A 19,859-nucleotide genomic window follows, 5' to 3' on the forward strand; every position below is an offset into this window, starting at 1 on the left:
CCTTTGGCGCTTTCACAGCAAGTGGTAGACACATCTGATAGGGTAAGCACATCAGATAACGCAAATAGTTTAATGATTCAATCCTATGAAAATCCCAACAGTTAGATGGATTGTCTGTCTACCTCCGTTAACCTTTTCCTTTCTTACACAAGAAGGCATGTCAGCACGTCGCCTGTGGGCCAGATGAACTCGGTAAGTATGGAGTATCTCTTCAGACAGTAATGTTGTACATTTAGCTGGTACCACTTGAAGGGTCTGGATTTCCACCAGGTCATACTGTGCCTTCTCATGAACAACTGGCATAAGCCCAAACTACTCTGTTGTGAACTGGAGAGGAGGGTCCAGTTCTGAACGGTGTGCATCAGCCATCGCTATAGCCATTTTCCACCATCAGTTGCCAAACACTGGTTCTGCTTGCAACTAATTCCTTCGAAAAAACTCATCAAAGTATATGAGGGGTGGGGTAAGGGGTGACATGGGGTGGCGAGGGGATTGGGGTATGGGTACTAGTATAGGGAAAGGGGATGGGGGTGTGAAGGGGAATCCCCCAAATGAAAACAAAAAAAATAGATTGAGTTTTTTTGAAGGAATTACTTCGAAGTAATTCCTGTTGGTAAAACGGCATGGAACCTTTTCTTTACTACTATAAGGCACTGCATGATGCTCCCGTTTATGGCCATCTCGCCCTTTTTAGAATAGTGCACCGATCCATACACACTATTTTAAGGCCACATCCGAAACGCTGCAATGTAAAGGGGGATGGGGAGGTGAAGGAAAGAGGAGACACACAAGGTAGGCACTAACCCTTAGTATCAGGAGCAGACAATATAAATCAAATCCACAGCAATGAAAGACTTCATTTTGGTCGTCCCTTTTGATTTGACTAGAATTAGACCTGTTTTTCGTATTGGTACATTATGCTAGTCAATATTTTTACTGCTGCCATCACCACTGTAGTGGTCTTACTGCACTAGCCTTGTCTGAGAAGCAATGGATTGTGGCCCGACCTTCGTCGCTGCATATAAAATAAGGGTTAGAGGTATAGGAGGTGATAGTTAGTGGACAAACAACCTAGTAGGGGAACACACATTAGGGTAAGAGGAGGGATCATGGTTGTGTAAGCAGGGCTGTGGCGTGAGAGGTTTGTGCAACCCATTTTACAAGCAAGACATGGTGAATGTGGTTGGCTTGTGGTTGTGTGATGAATTTGAGAGGTGCTCAAGTGGGCCCTAATATGTGGATATATATGTGTATGCGGGGGTGGTGGATGGGTGCAGAGTAGGCGAGGGTGTGGGATGGAAGGGGGTCGTGGGTGTCTTCCCCAGCCCCCATAGTATACAATCCCCCTTTATAACACAAAAAAGTTTGAATTCTAGTCGAAAAAATGAGCACGACCAAAATGAACACTTGCCAAAAGAAGTCATTGGAAACATGTAGAAGGAAGAGGATTGTCAGCAACGGTTTGGAGTTGACGGGTCAGAAGACGTGCAGCTGTATTGTAGGCCAGAATTTTAAGTTATTGGTGTAAAGGGTCTTGATCACGTCATTGTTTCAAAGTTTGGCTAAAATTGTTTTATTATTCCATGATGCTGGCCCAGGAATTGCCAGCCCCGCCACCCCCCTACAAACAAAGATGGGTTGAAATTGCCAGCCAATGGGTATCAGAGCCACCTTATGTATATAGGTTAATAAGAGCAGACTGCTTTGTGCACCCTGCAGTTCTCCCTTGAAGGTTCCACCAGCAGTCAGTGGAGGGGCTGAAGTGTTGTTTAGACACACTACAATCCTCGCCACTCAGTCTGGGTGTTTGTAATTGCTTTTGTGTTTTTTAGGCTATCCCGTAGATACCCCGGTGCAGTAGTCGGTGCACTACGCCCCTCCTTATGCAGGGAATTCAGTATGACGAGGATGTTTATGAACATATGGAGTTGGAGTCGAACACTCGTCCTAAGTGTATTCCCTTCGGGATAAAATAAGTATCTTTGAGAAACACAACTCTTACGTTTCTGGCTTCCAGTGCTGGTGTATTTAGTTTAACCATCGAGGTTGGCAAGTAGAACAATAGCTGCTTGATGTTGATGTGGCCAAATACCAACACATCTGTGTTTGAGCCGTTTGGGTAGAGGAACTGTCCATTATGCAGGTCAGGGTAGTTTTTTTTGCCTTTTTCCAAAGTGGACAAGATTCTTTGTTGGCCGTGTACATGTAAAAGGGTTTGAGCAGATTAAGGATGTTGGCGCGTGGAGGATGTATGTGTTGACTGAACAGGTGAATAGTGCATACACATGTGGGCTCCTGCAGATACGTTGTAAGGTATCAGAGGAAATAGAGGAAATCACATTTGCTTAGTGGGGCCCTGTAAAAGAGAGGCAAAGCACTCGAGTATGTGCTGCCCATAAATAGCTCTGCTTTTGAAACTAGGGAACAATACCATAATAGTTGTAATGAGTCAAGCGGGAAAGGTGCGGCCAGCCTGTCATTGACCAGAGATGGGAGTAGTTCCTCTTGGACTTCTTCGCACCTCATGGCTCTAAAGCTGTATAGATCATCATTCGGGACTGAAGCAGTTACTTGGCTCATGTTCTCCCTTTATAAGGTTTGAACTATGGATTGATTGGTAAGGTATTGATTAAAAATGGGCTTAGCCATTTACGCAACATGTAGGTTTTTTCAAGGGGGCAGAACTTCATGCCCTTTTAAGTTCTTAGGTTCTTGGTTTACCCGATCAGTATTCATCGATGGTCATGGTAAGACTTTGCATGAGCAAGATGCCACGCTGTTTAATGAAGCTTGTTGGGCATGAAGGGCCTAAGGTGCTGATGTATCGATTATGACCCCCATAGTTCGCCAATTCCCCAGCCCCTTCTGTTTGGATCCTGCGGTCCTTCTTAATCTCTAGCTTTGCTCTTTTATTTCATGCGGGTAGGCCTGTCGCGCCGCATAGCACAAGACCAGGTCATCATTTACTCTGGGAATGAAATGTGTGTCCCTTTTAAACATGCAAAATAATACAGAAAGCCATGGAAATGCAAAGGCTGCCACCTCCATATGCCAGGGACTTGAAGTTAATGCGCGTGGTAATTGCGTTACTGGAACATGACCAGGGGATGTGGAATACATTGAGATATTTCAGCGCCTATAATCTTGGAGGCAGCAGATGGAGCACATTCTATAATAAAGATTTAGCCCCTTCCTCAGAACGCAAATTGGTTTACCTTGTTTGAATGCTATTAAAAGTGCAACCGCCTAACACCTCCCTTGCCTTTCATTCCTATAAATCTATTTTATATGTAAATGAAAAGGGACATCGAGCAGAAACCAAAGGTAGGATTTTTCATATTAACATTTAAAAAACGTATTTTGTAGCTGACACAATGGTTGCAGTATTATTCTGTAATACAATTCCCTCTAATAATCATGACTTCTTCAAAAATGCAGTTGTCACCCCTACAAATCTACCAGAGCGATGGGTTTTATCAGAGGCTGCATTTCTTACAGAAACGTTGCACCAGTGTAAGTGCATTGTTTAATGGTGTATAGACGACTCATTGGTGAAAGAGCAGTCACCATGAGGGCTGTACAAATGAAGGCCCATCCACTTCATTGTCTAAGGATTTCCGTGAATTCGAAGGAGTACAGTCCCCCTTTCAAAGTTATTTTGTGGGGCTGGCAGCATAAAGATCAATAATGGCCTTGTATCCCTCCATTTGGAGGTTCTGGAAAGCATGATGGGGACTCTGGGGGCAATGCGCCCGTTCTTCCTTCATTTGTTTTGACTCCAGGATCACATCACATCTCCTAAATGCTTGCGTGATCCTAGCAAAAGGGACAGGGTTGGAGCAGCATTCTAGACTATCAAACAGCAAGTGCTGGGCACTGCCACACCCCTCGTGTGATTCTCCCTCGCACATGCCCCTAGCATGCCCTCCCAGTCCGTTTCACCAAATGAACTTGAGCCTACATTCCTCAGGTGTTTCTTTTTGCTTTTGACCATGCTCCCTCCTCTATGCCTCAGGTCCTGGGGTTTAAACGCTGCTATCTAATACCAAGGGGCATTGACAGAGGCTGATCTGCAGTCCCGTGTCTGAGTTGCTTGAGATTTGTGCCCAAGTGTTTTTTCTTCTGTGATGCAATCTCTTTCTTCGTGAATTCTTGCCGGTTTGTCAATGGCAAGGGGTTTTCTCTCCTCTTCCACTATTGAACTACAAGACTAACACCGGAGTTTGTATTTTCCTTGGGCCTTACATTAACTATCAAGAAATGAGCAACACATCCTCACTACCATACAGAACAAGAGATTTCATGACACACTCAACAAGGCAGAGTTGTTCCTTTGTCAGAGAGGATCCAATCCCCACACACTGCCGTTATGTACCAGAGAATACTGGGTTTGAGTGTATTGTAGATCTTGTCGGGTCCCATTTCCAGAATGCACATGTTCAATACCCAACTTCACCTTCAAGCCGACCGACCGGAGCCAGAAGCGTCATGCTGACTGAATGGCCATACTGACACTAAACATGTCAAAGAAGATATGCTACAGTGATCCACGATGGAGCATTTGTTAATAGCAAACTACAGGCACTGCTTCACAAGGGCCCCTTTTCCGGTCTTTCACAAGGACAAAGTGGTTCTTCGCACCACCTTGATTTTCCTCCCAGCATTGCTTTCAGAATTCTATTTAAATTCCAAGTTAAACGTCCTTGTTTTCATTGCGAACCTGGATTCAGAAGCCGAGTGGTCTCTCCACACTCTGGATGTCAGCAGGGCCCTCGAGATCTATACATGGAGAACCTAGGCTCCTTTGCCATCCAAACATCTGTTTGCCACTTATGAGTCCTACTACCTTGCATAACAATTCTAAATCAATGATTGCTTGCTGGATAGTGAGTTCTATCCTAAAAAGATGTACTCTAAGGAAAATGTCTCCATCAAAAGAGCTTCTTATATGCCTGATTTGATCAAAATCTGCTTCTTTAGTCTACCAGGGACACGTTCCATTAGGAGGCATCTCCAAAGAAGGTGTATGGGCTATGTTGCTATTTAGATGCTAGCTCAAAAACATGTGCCGCGTTTGTGCAGGCTTTCCTCTGCAATGCGTTTGCTTGATCTTATCATTTCAGGCGTGTTGTCTGCCTTTGAATCCACCATCCCATAATTGAGGTGCTTGTTAATGCCTCACAAGTATGGGGGAATGGAGGCGGGGCTTGGGACTATGAACAGGTTACTTACCATAGTGACTTCTGTACTCCTAGTGCACAGTCCCCTTGTCTCTGTACTGCTGCCGTCCAGCCCACTGTCAAATGTGCCCAGCATTACGCTCTTATGAAAGGCCTGGTGTGTGGGGAGGGGAGCAGGAGTGAGGGAGGATCACTGAGTGGGCGCAGCCACATATGTGCCTGGCACCTTCCTTTTAACAATCTAGAATGCTATTCCACTGCATGCTCCTGTAGGGAGGAAAGAGGAATATGGATTAAAAGGGCAATAGTCACCACTGTGAGGAACTTGTTCTATAGCTGCTTCCCAAAAAGGCCATTGCAATAGAGCCTTCAAAGCTTGTGAAAGCAACTTCAGGCAATTGGAGGGCATTATTCAGGTGCCAGTACATACAATCAGCTCCCGAACTTGATTCAATACCCCGTGCCACCACACCCCAAGGAGGAGATTGTGATGATGAATGTGCTGCTGAAGTGGGGGGTTCAAGGAGATTAGCACACACATGTTTTAGCACCAAAGTAACGTGCCAAAAGGAATCCCTCCTACACATCAACATACAAAAGCTGAGGACACTTGGCTAGACACCCCATTTCTTACTCCCTCTCCACTGGGGCAATCCCCAGATTGAAAACATGCATTTCATGCCAGGCTAAATAGTACTGTATTCTTTATCGATTCATAGTCATACATGTACATGTACATACGTAGGAATGATTAATATTGACAGTGAACACTTCAGTACACACATTGTGGCATGACCTACCAGTGGGGGTAGGAATACACTAAGCATCTCCAGAGGTGTAAGATCCACCAGAAGTACATACATGTGCAGACTTGTACTCTCCCAGTGTAGGAAGGAAAGAACCAGAAGACAGCCCATCTCTGTTTATGCCCCAAGATTCTGCAACCTCCTCCCCCTCAACATCAGACTCGCCCCCTTGCTTTTACAGTTCAGGAAGGAGCTCAAGACCGTCCTCTTCAAGTATGGCTCTTCTCCAGTGGGTAGGTCCACACACCCTCAACTTCCAATCCTACCTGAGGCTAGGTGATCTGCTCCCCACTCTGACCTCCCCTGTTGGTCGTGGATCCCTCGCAGCCAAATTGCCCTCCCCTGTTAGCTCCCTGCTTCCTGTTTTTCTGCTTCCTTCACTGTGTTCCTCCCCCTAACAGATTTGTTAAACAATCTGTTGCTTGCCAAAGGTAGGTTCACACTCAATAAATACCCTATAATAATAATACAAATAATAATAATGATAGCTGAAAACAAAAACACTACCTGGTTCTACGTGGAAATGTCGCCAGGGGAAATGTCTTCATGTAAGCAATTTTGTTCCCCAAATATTCCAGGACTGGTATTATTTATTATTCTAAACTTTAGTCCTAGAACATTTGGGGAAAGTGCTTCATTTTAATCAGGGTGAATATTTGGCTAAATATCGTCCCTTGGTGGCATTTGGTTGACTGTTTTCCACTGGATACCGATTACCACAGCTTGCCTGGCCCTTTCACTCTGGAGTCTTGTTTGATCTTGATCTGGTGTCTCTTGCTGTCATTTTGAAGCATGCCTGGCTGCATTGAGCTGTTGTCTTGTTTGTCTTTGGTGTGGGGTTTCCATCTGTATTTATGCTGTCTTGTCTGGTGGTATAAGCCTATTGTTTGGTTTGCCTTTGTTGCGGGGTCACTTCCAGTATTTATGCTGTCTGTCTGGCAGTATAAGCCTATTGTTTGGTTTGCCTTTGTTGCGGGGTTTCCAGTATGTATGCTGTCTTGTCTGGTGGTATAAGCCTATTGTTTGGTTTGCCTTTGTTGCGGGGTCTCTTCCAGTATTTATGCCGTCTGTCTGGCAGTATAAGCCTATTGTTTGGTTTCCCTTTGTTGTGGGGTCTCCTCTGGTATTTATGCTGCCTGTCTAGTGGTATAAGCCTATTGTTTGGTTTCCCTTTTTTGTGAGGTTTTACTCCTGTATTTATTCTGTCTGTCTGGCTACATCACCCTGTGGTTTGGTTTGCCTTTGTTGTGGGGTCTCCTGCTGTATTTGTGCTGCCTGTCTGGCGTTACAAACCTGTTGTTTGGTTTGCTTTTGGTCTGGGGTTTCCATCTGTATTTATGATGTCTGCCTGGTGGTATAAGCCTATTGTTTGGTTTCCCTTTGTTGTGGGGTCTCCCCCGGTAGTTATGCTGTCTGTCTGGCGGTGTAAGCCTATTGTTTGGTTTCCCTTTGTTGTGGGGTCTCCTACGGTATTTATGCTGTCTGTCTGGCGTGTGTAAGCCTATTGTTTGGTTTCCCTTTGTTGTGAGGTTTCTTTCTGTGTTTTTTTGGTCTGTCTCCCTGCATCACCCTGTGGTTTGGTTTGTCTTTATTGTGGGGTCTCTTGCTGTATGTGTGCTGCCTGTCTTGCTGCATAAACCTGTTGTTTGGTTTGTCTTTATTCTGGGGTTTCCTGTCGTCTTTGTGCTGCCTCTCTGACTGCCTCAGTCTGCTATCTGGGTTGTCTCTGTTCTGGTGTCTCTTAAAGTAGATTGACTCTTGGGTGGCATGATTATTGAATTACAGCTTTGTTTGCCACTGGGGATGTGTACTTCTTGAGTGTCAAGAAGAGTAATCCATGGGGGTTCTTGTGACAGTTCTAAGATGTCCAAGTAGTTGGGCCATATAGGAGTTTCAAGAATAATGGGACACATGGAGATCATAGGCTCTCCAAGCTGGTAGGATCACTGGGGGTTCTCGTGACAGTTCTAAGATGTCCAAGCAGCTGGGCCAAATAGGAGCTACAAGAATAATGTGGCAATTCGTCTTGTCCTAATTTACCCAGATTTCTTGTACTAATCTTTGGCGCAATTCCCAGCTTTTATTATGGTCATTTGTTGAGCAAATTGTTAGCTTTTGGTATGGTCATATACCAAGCAAAATAGCCATGGTCGTTTGTGAAGCAAAATAAGCATTCGTTCTAAGTTCATTCCCCATGGGCGCCACTTTGGCAACTTTCAACCACAACATTAGATCCCTTGTAAAATATTACCACTGTTAGACCCCTTTGGAGATAGTTCCCAGTTAAGTTCTATAGTGTGCAAACAGACAGACACACTTTCAAAAATATATAGTAGATTATATCAAGAGTTAGGAAAATGTCTGCCATTTTGTATTTTCACAACGAGAAATCTTTCTTGAGGTGGTTACAGATTTACATCATAACCAATCGGTCCATTTGCCAATATTCGATTCAAACCCATGTTAGACATCTAGAAAGCACTCTTATGTTACCTGTACAAGACTCGCTCTAGGGTGATGAGGTAGCTTCAGGTACTTAACATGTCAGAAAAGAATCCAAACCCGTAACAAAATAAGCCACATCAAGATGGATTGTTTCATGCAAAAGATGCAACGATTGTGCTGTAGAAAATCACAAAGGTCATTCCCCCGACTGCCCTGGGTCTCACACGACAAGAGCTAAAGTTGCCATGGAAGCTGTTTTGAGAAATGTACTATTAGAAGAGTTGTGCACTTCTCCTACAGGAAAGTCAGTTCATTCTTTCAGCCACCATCGCTGTTTGGACTCCAGCCCTGCATGTGGTCCGTAGTCGGGGAAGCCATTTCTTAGAAACCTCTTCTGATAATTTACCTCGTCACAGTGTCATCGCATCTAGCTAGTTATGGGGATGGAGTCCATGATGGAGGTCTTGAACGTGTCAAGAATACCTACAACACTTCCCCAGTGAGGGCACCCATTCTAGGTGCAGAAGCCACTGTCCCATCTGACATATTTTCAAAGTAGAGATGCTCCCATGAAGCGGGAAAGCTAATGCGGGAACTCCCTTGTTGCTTGGCTTTTTGAAAGAGAGATGGCCAACTACGTGTGGAAAGCAGGAAGAAGCGGATTTTGTTTTATTCGGGCAGGTGACATGTCTCTTTTTCATTATTTCTGATGGGCTATAGTTCTTTTTTAATCTTTGGTAAATATTAAGTAAAAGGAGTGTGACAGATCTGACCCAGAGGCCTGACATTATCCGAGAGTTTATGGATCGGGATGAAAACCAATGCTTAGGAACTATTCCTACATGGAAATCCCTTTATCTTTTCGAGCATTTGGAAAGGCCTGTGTGCTGACCCACGTTATTCCCTCACTCCCTCACACGTAAATGCACAGAGCTCTGCACGCCTGTCTCCAGCAGGATCAAATGAGAGTCTAAAAGCAGCTTCTAATGTATGAGAACCTTTTCCAGGCCTATCAGCCACTTTTGGCTTTCAGACCATAGGCAGAACCTTACCTGGCCCTGCTTGGGGGGCACTTCGCCATAAAAGAGCCCTACCAATCACACCACTTTTCGGGTGCAGACACATCATTTTGGGGGGGGTGATTGCATGCATACCACCGTAGCTGGAGCACACCTGATTCCATGTACTCATATCATTGTTTCTAGTTTGTTGCAGATGAATTAAGCACTGCCCCGGAAGACTAAATTAAGATGCCTGGGGCCATGCAACGCGGGACACTCCTTGAAGAGATTGGCCAAAAATCTTGGTTATTTTTCCAGCTGTGTCATTTGGAAGGGGTCTGGAGAAAAGCGCATAAAAACATTTCTCATCAAATTGAATGGATGAAGCGCACACCTTGCTGCATTCTTTATGGAGGTGAGTAGCCAATTGTTCACCAGTATTTATGTGATGTGAGTAATGCAATCAATAATTTCCTGTGAAGGCGTCCATGACACGATTCTACATACTAGTGGCATGGCCAGGACTAATCGCCTGCAAAGCTTTTAAAACATTTGCCTCGGTGCGAATATTCCATATTAACAATAGGGAAAACATTTCCATGGTACCAAAAGAATACCTTTTTTGCACTACTGCAATTGTTACCCTAGTGCCAACACCATGCAAGATAGAACTTGCACGGAGGCGAATTTTATTCGATACAGCCCCAAAGAGACACACACCTAATAATAGAGTAGCTGTTGATACCTTTGTGCGCTTGCCCAGCTCTGTGGAAATCCCAAGAGATGGCCAGACATATCCCAATCTACAAAGGCATTCATGCTGTGAGGTAGGCCTCCATGCCTGTCCCGGCAACACCTCTAAAGACCAAGTGCAGGGGGAGTCTGCTACTTGGAATTCTAGGATTGGTAGCTTAAAAAGTAAACAAGCAGGTTTTCGGTAAACCTCCCAATGAGTGTTAGTCATGTAGACTGGTGTTAGGGTATATGACCAATCCAGAATGACCATTCTGAAAAATCACCTAGACGGTTAGAGGCCCCAGGCATCGATTCTGGCACTTCTTTCTCGGCCACCATGGAATGTCACTATGGCCTCAGCAGTTCTACGCAATGTTGGCGTGAGGTGTGCTCTGAGTCTTGTTAAGAATTAGACCTTTTTTTGTTCGCTGATGGAAGAAAGTGCTTGGAATCCACTTTTGCAAATTCTTCATTTACCAATTGGTTGTTTCCTGCATCTCCTGCCAACAATTTATCTCTCCATTTCGTAGGACTCCATGGGCATGGGGACAATGGAAACACTGGTATGTTGACGGAGCCGGTGTTTCCATTTGCGCTTGCAGGCGGGTAGTGTAAATCCGCCAGGTCAGACTTGGCGGGAGTGACACCTCCCGCCTGCAGGACTCTTAATCAGCCAGTCCGGAAACAACGGTGGCAGCGGTTTTACCACCACCTTCTTTCCAGACCGGCAGGGTCGTAATTAGGCCCAATGTCACTAACTCACTCAAGGACAAAGATTGCAGAATGTCATCTCCCTTGTCATCTCAAGAATAGACTATGCCAACATTATCTATACTGGAATGCAAGAATACCTCACAAAAAGACGATAGCTAATACAGAATGCAGCGGCAAGGCTACTCCTCAGACTAAACAAGAGAGAACACATCACACCAGCATTGAGAAGCCTACACTGCCTACCAGTCAAAAAAATAATTAACTTCAAACCCCTTTGCATAGCACACAGAGTAATACACGGCCAAGGAGCAGAATTAATTCAGGAGAAAATACTCATATCCAGCAATGATATACCCGTCGAACCAAAGCAATACTCAAAACTGAAATAAGAGCGTTCTCTTGCATTTCTCAGCAAATCTTTGGAACTCACTGCCCAAGTAACTACGAATAAACAGAAGAACGCTTAATAGTCAGAAAACTACTAAAAACCTTAACTCACCTAAACAGAAAGCACTACTGAGAAGAAGCCCCTGCAGTGAAAATAGGAAAAGCTCCACAAACCATTGTAAAACCAAATTGAGCCAAAATGAACTGGGCTGGCTCAGCGAAAGTAAAGCATGATATTAAAACACCACAAAATAAGGAATTGAGCCTAATTGAAACAATGCAATTTACAAGAACACAAAGACCTCCCTCACCACTAACACCACTAAAAACCTTCAACCTTCCTACAAAGCACTACTCAACTGCCAAATGCAACACATACATACCCCTACCACAGCACACACTGGAAATCACACAGCAAACCTTGTGCCCCACCCCCTCTGTAATCTCACTCACCCCAACACACTAAATCTTCAGCACTAAGCCACAGACTCACAAAGCAATGCGATATAGACACACATAATAAAACGAAGCTGCCAACAGCACAGGAAAAAGCTCTCTTGCGCTGTCCCTCTCCTTCCCACTAACTAACCCTCCCCAACCCTTCTTCCTTTTCAGAACCCCCTTAGCGTCTGGAGATCATGAACATGGCAGCTATGCACGGTACAAAGCTTAATAAACATAACACAACAAGGAGGCAGGAAAGGAAGAGAGTCCAATGGCCTCAGTCTGTCTGCTCTTGAACACACTTTCTTATCCCACCACAAGATGGCACAACATTCTCACTATTTTAAAATGGAAAGGCTTTTTTTGGTTATAAGTAGCAGACTTACTGGAAAGTAACACTTTCCTTGAGCCACAAACAAAGATAGGACTCAGTAGAGAATATGTCTTGTCCCCAGGCTGCCTTGCGTTTTTGGAAGAATAGATGTGTGATGACTTCTCTTGGGCCTGAATCGGCGGGAAAGTAAGCACAGGGAGTAGCCAGGTCTGCTTGTGCTTCTTGCTTTGTTTTAGAACGGCTTCCATGAGGCCTACATGCGTGGAACTGGTTTCCACATGCCTTCATCCAATGGACATGGCATGGAAGTGTCCCCATGCTCACTACTGGCTGAACAGTTGCCCGCGCAGGAAGCAGTGTTTGGTTGCATGGAGTAATAATAATGGGTTTGGATTCACCTCCTCACATCTTCCCTGAATTGCAAAAGCGCCCCCCATGTGTCCACATCTGTCCTATAAGTCTTTGCACCTGTCCATCCTGCGTCCTAGTTGGGGGGCTGTCTGGTCACACAGTTCTTTGTCTTACCATTCTTCTCCCGTTTGTGTCTTTGCTTGCTCCGGTGGCGTGGGCTTCTTGAAATGTGAAGCGTTGCAAGGGATTGGACCTTAGTCACATTGGAGGGGTGCAGTCCGATGTGCTGCCTGATTGTCTCAACTTTTGGTTCTAGACCAACACTTCTGCTTCTGTGGTGCAAGCACTCCCTCCCCTCCTCTTCATCTTCCTCTGTGCTTCTGAGTCCTTCTTTCCAATGTCGTCTTGTTCTCTTGGTGCTGGTGGTGGTGATTTTATGTTAAAAAAAGGAAAAAGTGCCAGGCTTTTTACAATGTAATGTGAAACATTGGAAATGCTTTGCTGCTTTGTAATGACTAACTTGATGGTATTGCCAATGTCCCTCCTAAACCCACAGCTCAAGAATGACTTACTCATCATTTCCCATCATCGTTATGTCCCGAGGGGACCAGTAGGATGCTTTCCCAAGAGATGAACAGAGACACCGACACCAGTTCAGCTCTTGTCAGTCTCCGCTCGTGCACTACCAAGTTGGGCCGTTTCTATTAACCCGGCGCGGTGACAGGGCACACTACACTCCTCCTTTTTCATAACAAACAAGTGCAACAGAAGCATAACCATAACAGAAGCATAAATGTATTCAGAACATAGAACATACCACACAAAACAGTTACCTCTTTTGACACAAACACCCCCCTACCCTCAGCCTCCTACTACATAGTCTTCCAGGTATGCCGGCTGGCACCTGGACTCACAAGCAGAAAACCTCCTCTCAGTCACTGGTTATTGGGGTGCTCTCTCCTGTCTCTCACCTTTGCAGGGTCGGCCAATATGCCACCATCCTGAAATATGCCACCAAAAGAAACTCGTATTTTGCTTCATGAAGCATCAACCCAAGCGAGCAAATCCTCCCCAGGACCTTCTCTAGACTCTCCAGGTGCTCAGCCGCTGACCGGGCTAACACTGATGTCATCGCTGATGTTCAGCACACCATGATGACAGCCAAAGCTCCACGGAGGTTATTTTGGAAGACCTCAGTGGCCGCGTACCTGTAGAGTCCTTTGTGTGTTGTAAATGTTGTTAATATCTCGAATCCTGGTGCAAAGGCAGCTGATGGTAGCCAGCCCTCAGATCCAATTTTGAGAGAAACATAGCACCTTTAAGGTCAGCCACGATGTCATCCATGATGTGTGTGATATGGCACTGCCATTTTATTGCCTTGTCAGGGAGGCGCATCTCAGCGCAGATTCTGACGGACTCAGGCTGTTTGGGTTTGTGGGCAGTGACGATTGGAAAGACCCACGGGTTGGTACAATCCATGGGATCAATTATGTCAAACTGGACTAGTTTTTGAAGTTCCTGCTCAGTGTTCTCCTGCAGATGAAAAGGCACCCATCTGTGCTTTAACCATCCTGGTTATACAGTCTCGTCGATGTGGAGCCATACGGGCTCTGTCCTTTCATATGTCCAATTCCAGTGAAGAAATATTTAAACCTTCCCACTAACGACTTCACGTCCTCCACGAACACACCAAACGCAATCTGGAAACGTTTGAGCGCCTCTGCTGCTACACACCCCAGAAAGGTCTGTTTGCTGACTTTTGACACAAAGAAACATGCTTTGATCATCTCCTCATGTGTGACTGATGCCACAAACACACCTTCCAGAGGCAGCAGGGAATTAGCCCGAAAGCTGTATATACACACACTGGTGTCACGTTGTGGCAGAGGTTGATTCAGAGCCTTGTAGTGTGTCTCAGCTATCACATTGACGGATGCTCCAGTGTCAATGAGCACCAGAGTGCTTGTGTTTAAAATGTTCGCCACACACCTTGGATGGCACTTCATCTTACCACCAATGTTCATCACAGTTGATATGAAAAACGCATCTTCCTCATCCTCCTCACACAGTGGATGTTCTCCCTCACACGCCACTGGCTCCACACTTGCCACCTGGGAAGTCTGCTTCTGGAAAGGCACCCTGGGGTGCTCCTTTCCCCTTGAATGAGTGGCCTGTGCAGACGCTCTGCATACCACACACACGCAGTATGATTCTGAATGCCACACCGACCAAATGTGTGTCCTTTGGCTGAGCACTTGCCTGCATGAGGCAACTTGTAGCCACATTTAGGGCATGCTGTACTGGGACCAGGCTGAGTCTCCTTCCTCTGCCAGCCTGGCTTCTTACCAGCTCTTCCAGCAGGCTGCTTGCCCACCACACACACATCTTCCCGACTAAACATCTTGAGGGCTGATTCCATCTTGGATGCCTTCACATCTGCCAGTTTGTGCAAGTGACCAAGCTCCAGAATGCACGCCAGAGAAATTCCTGGCTCTTGTAGGATTTGCTGCCTCACCTTGACGGACAGGCAACCCTGAATGAGTTGTTGCTGAAACTCCTCTTCCTCATTGGCCAATGCACATGTCGATGGGAGTTGGCACTTGTGCCCCTGAAAAGCATCCAATCTCTCACTGGCCTTCGGTGTGGCCGACCTCATTACAAATCTCTCATAATCTATGTTCACCACAGGGAAAAAATACTCATTCAGCGCAGTGACTGCGACCGGATAGGAATTGTCAGCTGGTCTTAGTGTCTTAAAGATCATGTGAACTGCCTGGCCAGCTGAATATATTAGAGTGGATTTCTTAGCCCGATATTCCAACTCCCCAGTGGTGTCAAAGTACATGTTGAGCCTCCCTAGCCAGAGACTCCACCTTGGGCCCAAACTTGCAGGGCATCCCTCAACATTGAACTCAGGGGAGCCAAATGCCTTTGCTTTCGAGGAAGAATGCCGGGGGCGGGTGCTCTCGCCTCATCGCCTGACATGATGCCGCACCTTATTGGTCTGTGAATCCTGGTAGGGGTCATAATGCCAATGTCCCAGATTAAAAGGCCCTCACTGCAGTAAAACACCAATACTTCAGGGCACACAAGAACTCAGATGGGAGCCGCTACCCCAGTCAGGCTCACACATCCGGCCAAAGTACACAGAGGTATCGCTGAAGAGAAAAATCCCCTTCCTCCAGGGTGCACAGGTGGGCCAGCACACTTGCACAGTGCAGGTGAAGAAGAAAAATTGTATTTTTCAGTTTATAAGCCCTGGGAAGGCCTTATAACAATCCCCTCAGGGAGATTACAAAAAAGTAGGTGCTGGGCACCATTGCAAACAGGGAAGAACATGTGGCCACGTGTCATCACGGTAGCTACAACTCTCACCTTATTCCAGTGGGATATGTGGCAGAAATCGAAATGGCCCCCGTATCGATCAGGCTGTCGGAGGATCAAAGCATTTCACACATGGGCGGCGGGTGTCTCCACAGCAAGGCCGCTGATGCTCTGCTTCAGCCAGGCAGCATGCACGGGCGATCTCTGGAAAATAAGGTGTTTGCTCGGGTCCACAGTTCAGAACGCTGAACTGATGGGCTCCTTCGTCGCCATTTGTTGTGTCCCGAGGGGACCAGGAGGCCTCAGGTGCATGGATGCTTTCCCAGAGCTGAATAGAGACACCAGCACCAGTTCGGCTCTATTCCATCCCTGCTCGTGCACTGCACTACGTGCCAAGATGGGGTCATCTTTAGTAACCCGATACGATGACGTACTCCGTCATCGCGCCTTAAAGGAGCCACACTACAATAATGATATACCACTGCAGGTCTGAATTCGGATCTAGCAATGGTATCCATATTATTTAGCTATTAAACACAGGACAGGAGGCTTTATCCTCAGGTAGGTAATAGGCCAGAACACAGTGAAGGCCATTAAAGAGGTCCCGAGAGCCGTTAGCAGAGAGAAAAGCATGGATGTGTGGACTTGGGTGCTAATGGCCTCTTTTTAAGGAAAAATGCCATTAAGAAAACTAAAAACAAAGATGGCCATAGGGATTGTTTTGTTTTGACGTTGCTTAAAAGCATCGCTTAGGAAAGCCAGGAAGGCACCATAGTGGTTATAGGCATGGAAGGGCAGACTCTTTGTTCCTTTGGACTTGCTCCAAAGGATGGTCCTTGAAACGCTCCGGACAGGGATGCGAGTCATAAATGAAGGCCGCATAAACGCTGGGACTTGCAAGGGAAAACCATTGTCTGGTAGTCATTCTTACCCCAGTGAGTGGCTGTGGGAGGGATGTGCCTTTCTCTGTCTCCTCCTGTGCAGCATCTATGGCACATGTGGCAGCGCCAACAACCAGGACATTAAATGAATGGGGAAATTATCTCTGCCCAGAAAAGGATTTAAACACCATTCACTAGCTTTTCAAAGAAAGTACCTTGAAATATGAAAGACTGGCGTTCTTCAAGCATCTTTGAGTCTCTCTGCCAAAACCCAGTCCACTTGCAACACTATGTTCTTGCTTAGAAGAAGCTGCAACGGGCAACAGCGTTATATCAGAATTGAGCACCCCCCAAATGAGGTATTTTATACATACATGTGATGAGAAGGTCACAAAAGGCCAAATGGCCCTCTAACTGATATTTGTCAAAAAAGAGCCAAAACCGAGTGGTTGTGGTATGCCAAATGCTAGGTAACCAGTTTATTGCAATAGACTGGGGAAAAAGCAAGATAAAAGCCAAGCTCTCACTCCAACATTCTCCAACGTTTGAACAGAAAAAAGGAGGTTATATAATATGAATGAGTCATTCTGATGTCACAGTTATGAAAACCTATTCCTCTTTGTTATTGGCTGCCTCTACTAAGCTACATATGGAACCTATATGTCTACAACTAGGGATTGTACGATCATTATCTAAAACCCCACCCATGGACCTTTCCCTAAAAAGTGCTACCTCATCATATCTGGAAATTAATTGGTAGGCCCTAAATTACTTCTGCGGTGAAAAAAGACATGTGCTAATCAGGTACAATGCGGTCACACTATCCATGAACTGGCTGCTTGATGACATGTGTATCTAGGTAAGAGAGAGAGAGAGAGACAAGTGTATTGCCTTATTTTAATTAAATCAAATAGCCCATGTTTTCCACCCATGCCATGAGTCACCGAGGCTCAAGGCCTTGTTCGCAATCCGTGATCGCCATCCTGCTCTTGAAAGATTTATGAATAATTATTTTGTGAGTCATCCTGCTCTTACCCTGCCAAGGTTTAATCACAGTATTTAGTTGTTTTTTCTTTAGCTGCTTCCTGCGTCTTCCCGTCACACCTAGCCGACTGCAGAATACATTAATCTGCCAACTCCTTCTCATTTGCTGAGATGCCCAATTTGTCCCATAAACTTGAAACAGTTTGCCGTGTCTTTGCAACTTGATTTATCTGACAGCTGACCGCTCACAATAATATCTTATTCCGCCATGCACACTCCCTGCAAAGGCTTGGCCTTGACATTCCTTTGGGTAGCCACCATTTAGCCGGCTACAGCATTTTCCCTGATTTGTTCAAGCATGCTCGAAAGGGACTCTGACAGGTCCCCAGGATTCACCTCCTTGCTTCTATTGGCCCTTTGGAATCTCTGTGTCATAAGGGGAACTGTCAGCTATGAGCAAGTCCCACCTCAGGAATTAACAATAACAATTGCACTGGAATGTTCATGTTTCTTCTAATTCTTTGTACAGACTTGTGATATTGATGATAATTCAGGTTCATAAGAATATTCTTAATCTAGATATCATTGACTTTTCTGTCACTCCATGCATAACAGAGTTATTAAAATATGCAACTTAAATAATAAATCAGACATTTTAATATATCTTTTTACATGCACATGATTCTGTTTTCTCAGTGGCATATTTATCAGGATTTCAGAATATCCAACATAAATATTGATGAGACAACTGTGCACTCATGTGACTTGAATGTGAAAGATAATTGACATAGTGGAGTGGTTATCCCATAGGGTTGAAAGGAGAATTGTCCCAAACATATGTAGGCAGACACATAGACCAGCTGTGAACATGCACATTTAGTATCATGTTGATAGGCAGACTGCAAACACATACGGCTTGGAGTATGCAATGACAGACACAAAATAAAACAAGAACAAGTACTTCATCTGGCACTTCTTGTAATGTGAGATGAGGCATTTGCACTTCTTGTCATGTAATGTTGTGTATGTGTTATGATGTTGCATTTTGGTGATGTAATCCATATCTATCACTGAAATCCTTCATTGAAACAAATCATTTGTTACTGATGGCTATTTCATTACTGTGTGTTCCGTTATTTTAAATGACATTGTCCCCCCACGAAACGTAATCATATTTCAAGGTGTTTTAGCCCTCCTCATGAAGGTATTATTTCCCAAATCCTGCCAGCACCTGTCCTTTTAAAGAGGAGTGCAAGGGGACGTAAATAATGTTTAAAATTGACACAGAGCTGCTGTAGACTGCTGCACATTCTAACCTTTATGTTTCTGTTTCAGGGCCAGCACCCGAGTACAGATGTTCCCTGATAGCCTCTCTCCCTGAAAACCAGCACCATGGATTTTGCAATAAAATAATGTGTTAATTCAAAGTAGATGAAAGCCTATGAGCAAGAATTGTATGGACTTCATCTATTAAGGGCAAATGCCCTTTGTAATTTCTATTGCGAAACATTTTATGAATTGTAATACCAAACTGTAGTGCCTTTCACAATTAAAACAATCATACAAAGAGCACAAACTCTCATTCTTTATTGTGTCTTTGCTGTATTAATAAAGATCGATTGGGCACAAGGCAGAAGGATCGGGTACTCTTTACAACAGAGTGAGATGTCTACATACTTCCAGCTCTTATATGGTGGAAGGGAAGCAGGTGATAGCCAATATTGTTATTGGCAAATCCTACAAAGAGGGATGCCGGTAGGATGTGCATAGCGATCTCCCCACCTTGTCTGCACAATGAATCTTAAATATGGTATCTTGATCACCTCACACACACAGACATGAAATCCAGCACCATGGTGGAGCCTGCGTTCACGTTAGAGCAGAAATCAACCCTTTGCAGGACACAGTGCTGGAATCTTTGTTCGTCGCCACCACAAAGATGTATTATTCTTTGACATAGCGCTAGACTAATGGTTCATCACCAGCTCACGTGGTGTATTCTTACCAGGTCACAGGGTGGAAACCTGGATAGTAGGGGCAAACACAACATTGGGTAAACACAAACATGGTGGGGACCATAACCCTTCTGGTCAAGGCACTGCACTCTTAGCCTAAGTCCCACACCTGCACTGTCCAAAAAAATCCACAGACACAGGTTGATAGCCTCTCTTTAGTATATCATGCCCCACTCCCCAAAACAGTATTTTGTCGACTCACATCTCTCCTATCACCATTGTTTTGTAGATGCCATCCCAAACCCGAATGTCTTTATT

At 45.1% G+C, this 19,859-nt stretch overlaps 1 long non-coding RNA gene across 1 annotated transcript; it reads left to right on the forward strand.

The window, feature by feature from the left end:
* Positions 1–538: 538 nt before the first annotated feature.
* On the forward strand, positions 539–19,162 carry LOC138527413 (uncharacterized). The gene is made up of 2 exons (XR_011283920.1): positions 539–9,847; positions 18,922–19,162. It is a non-coding gene; the product is annotated as an uncharacterized lncRNA (long non-coding RNA).
* The last annotated feature ends 697 nt before the right edge of the window (positions 19,163–19,859 follow it).

Source organism: Ambystoma mexicanum, chromosome 14 (genome assembly GCF_040938575.1).
Source record: "Ambystoma mexicanum isolate Mex_15411 chromosome 14, UKY_AmexF1_1, whole genome shotgun sequence".
NCBI lineage: Eukaryota > Metazoa > Chordata > Amphibia > Caudata > Ambystomatidae > Ambystoma > Ambystoma mexicanum.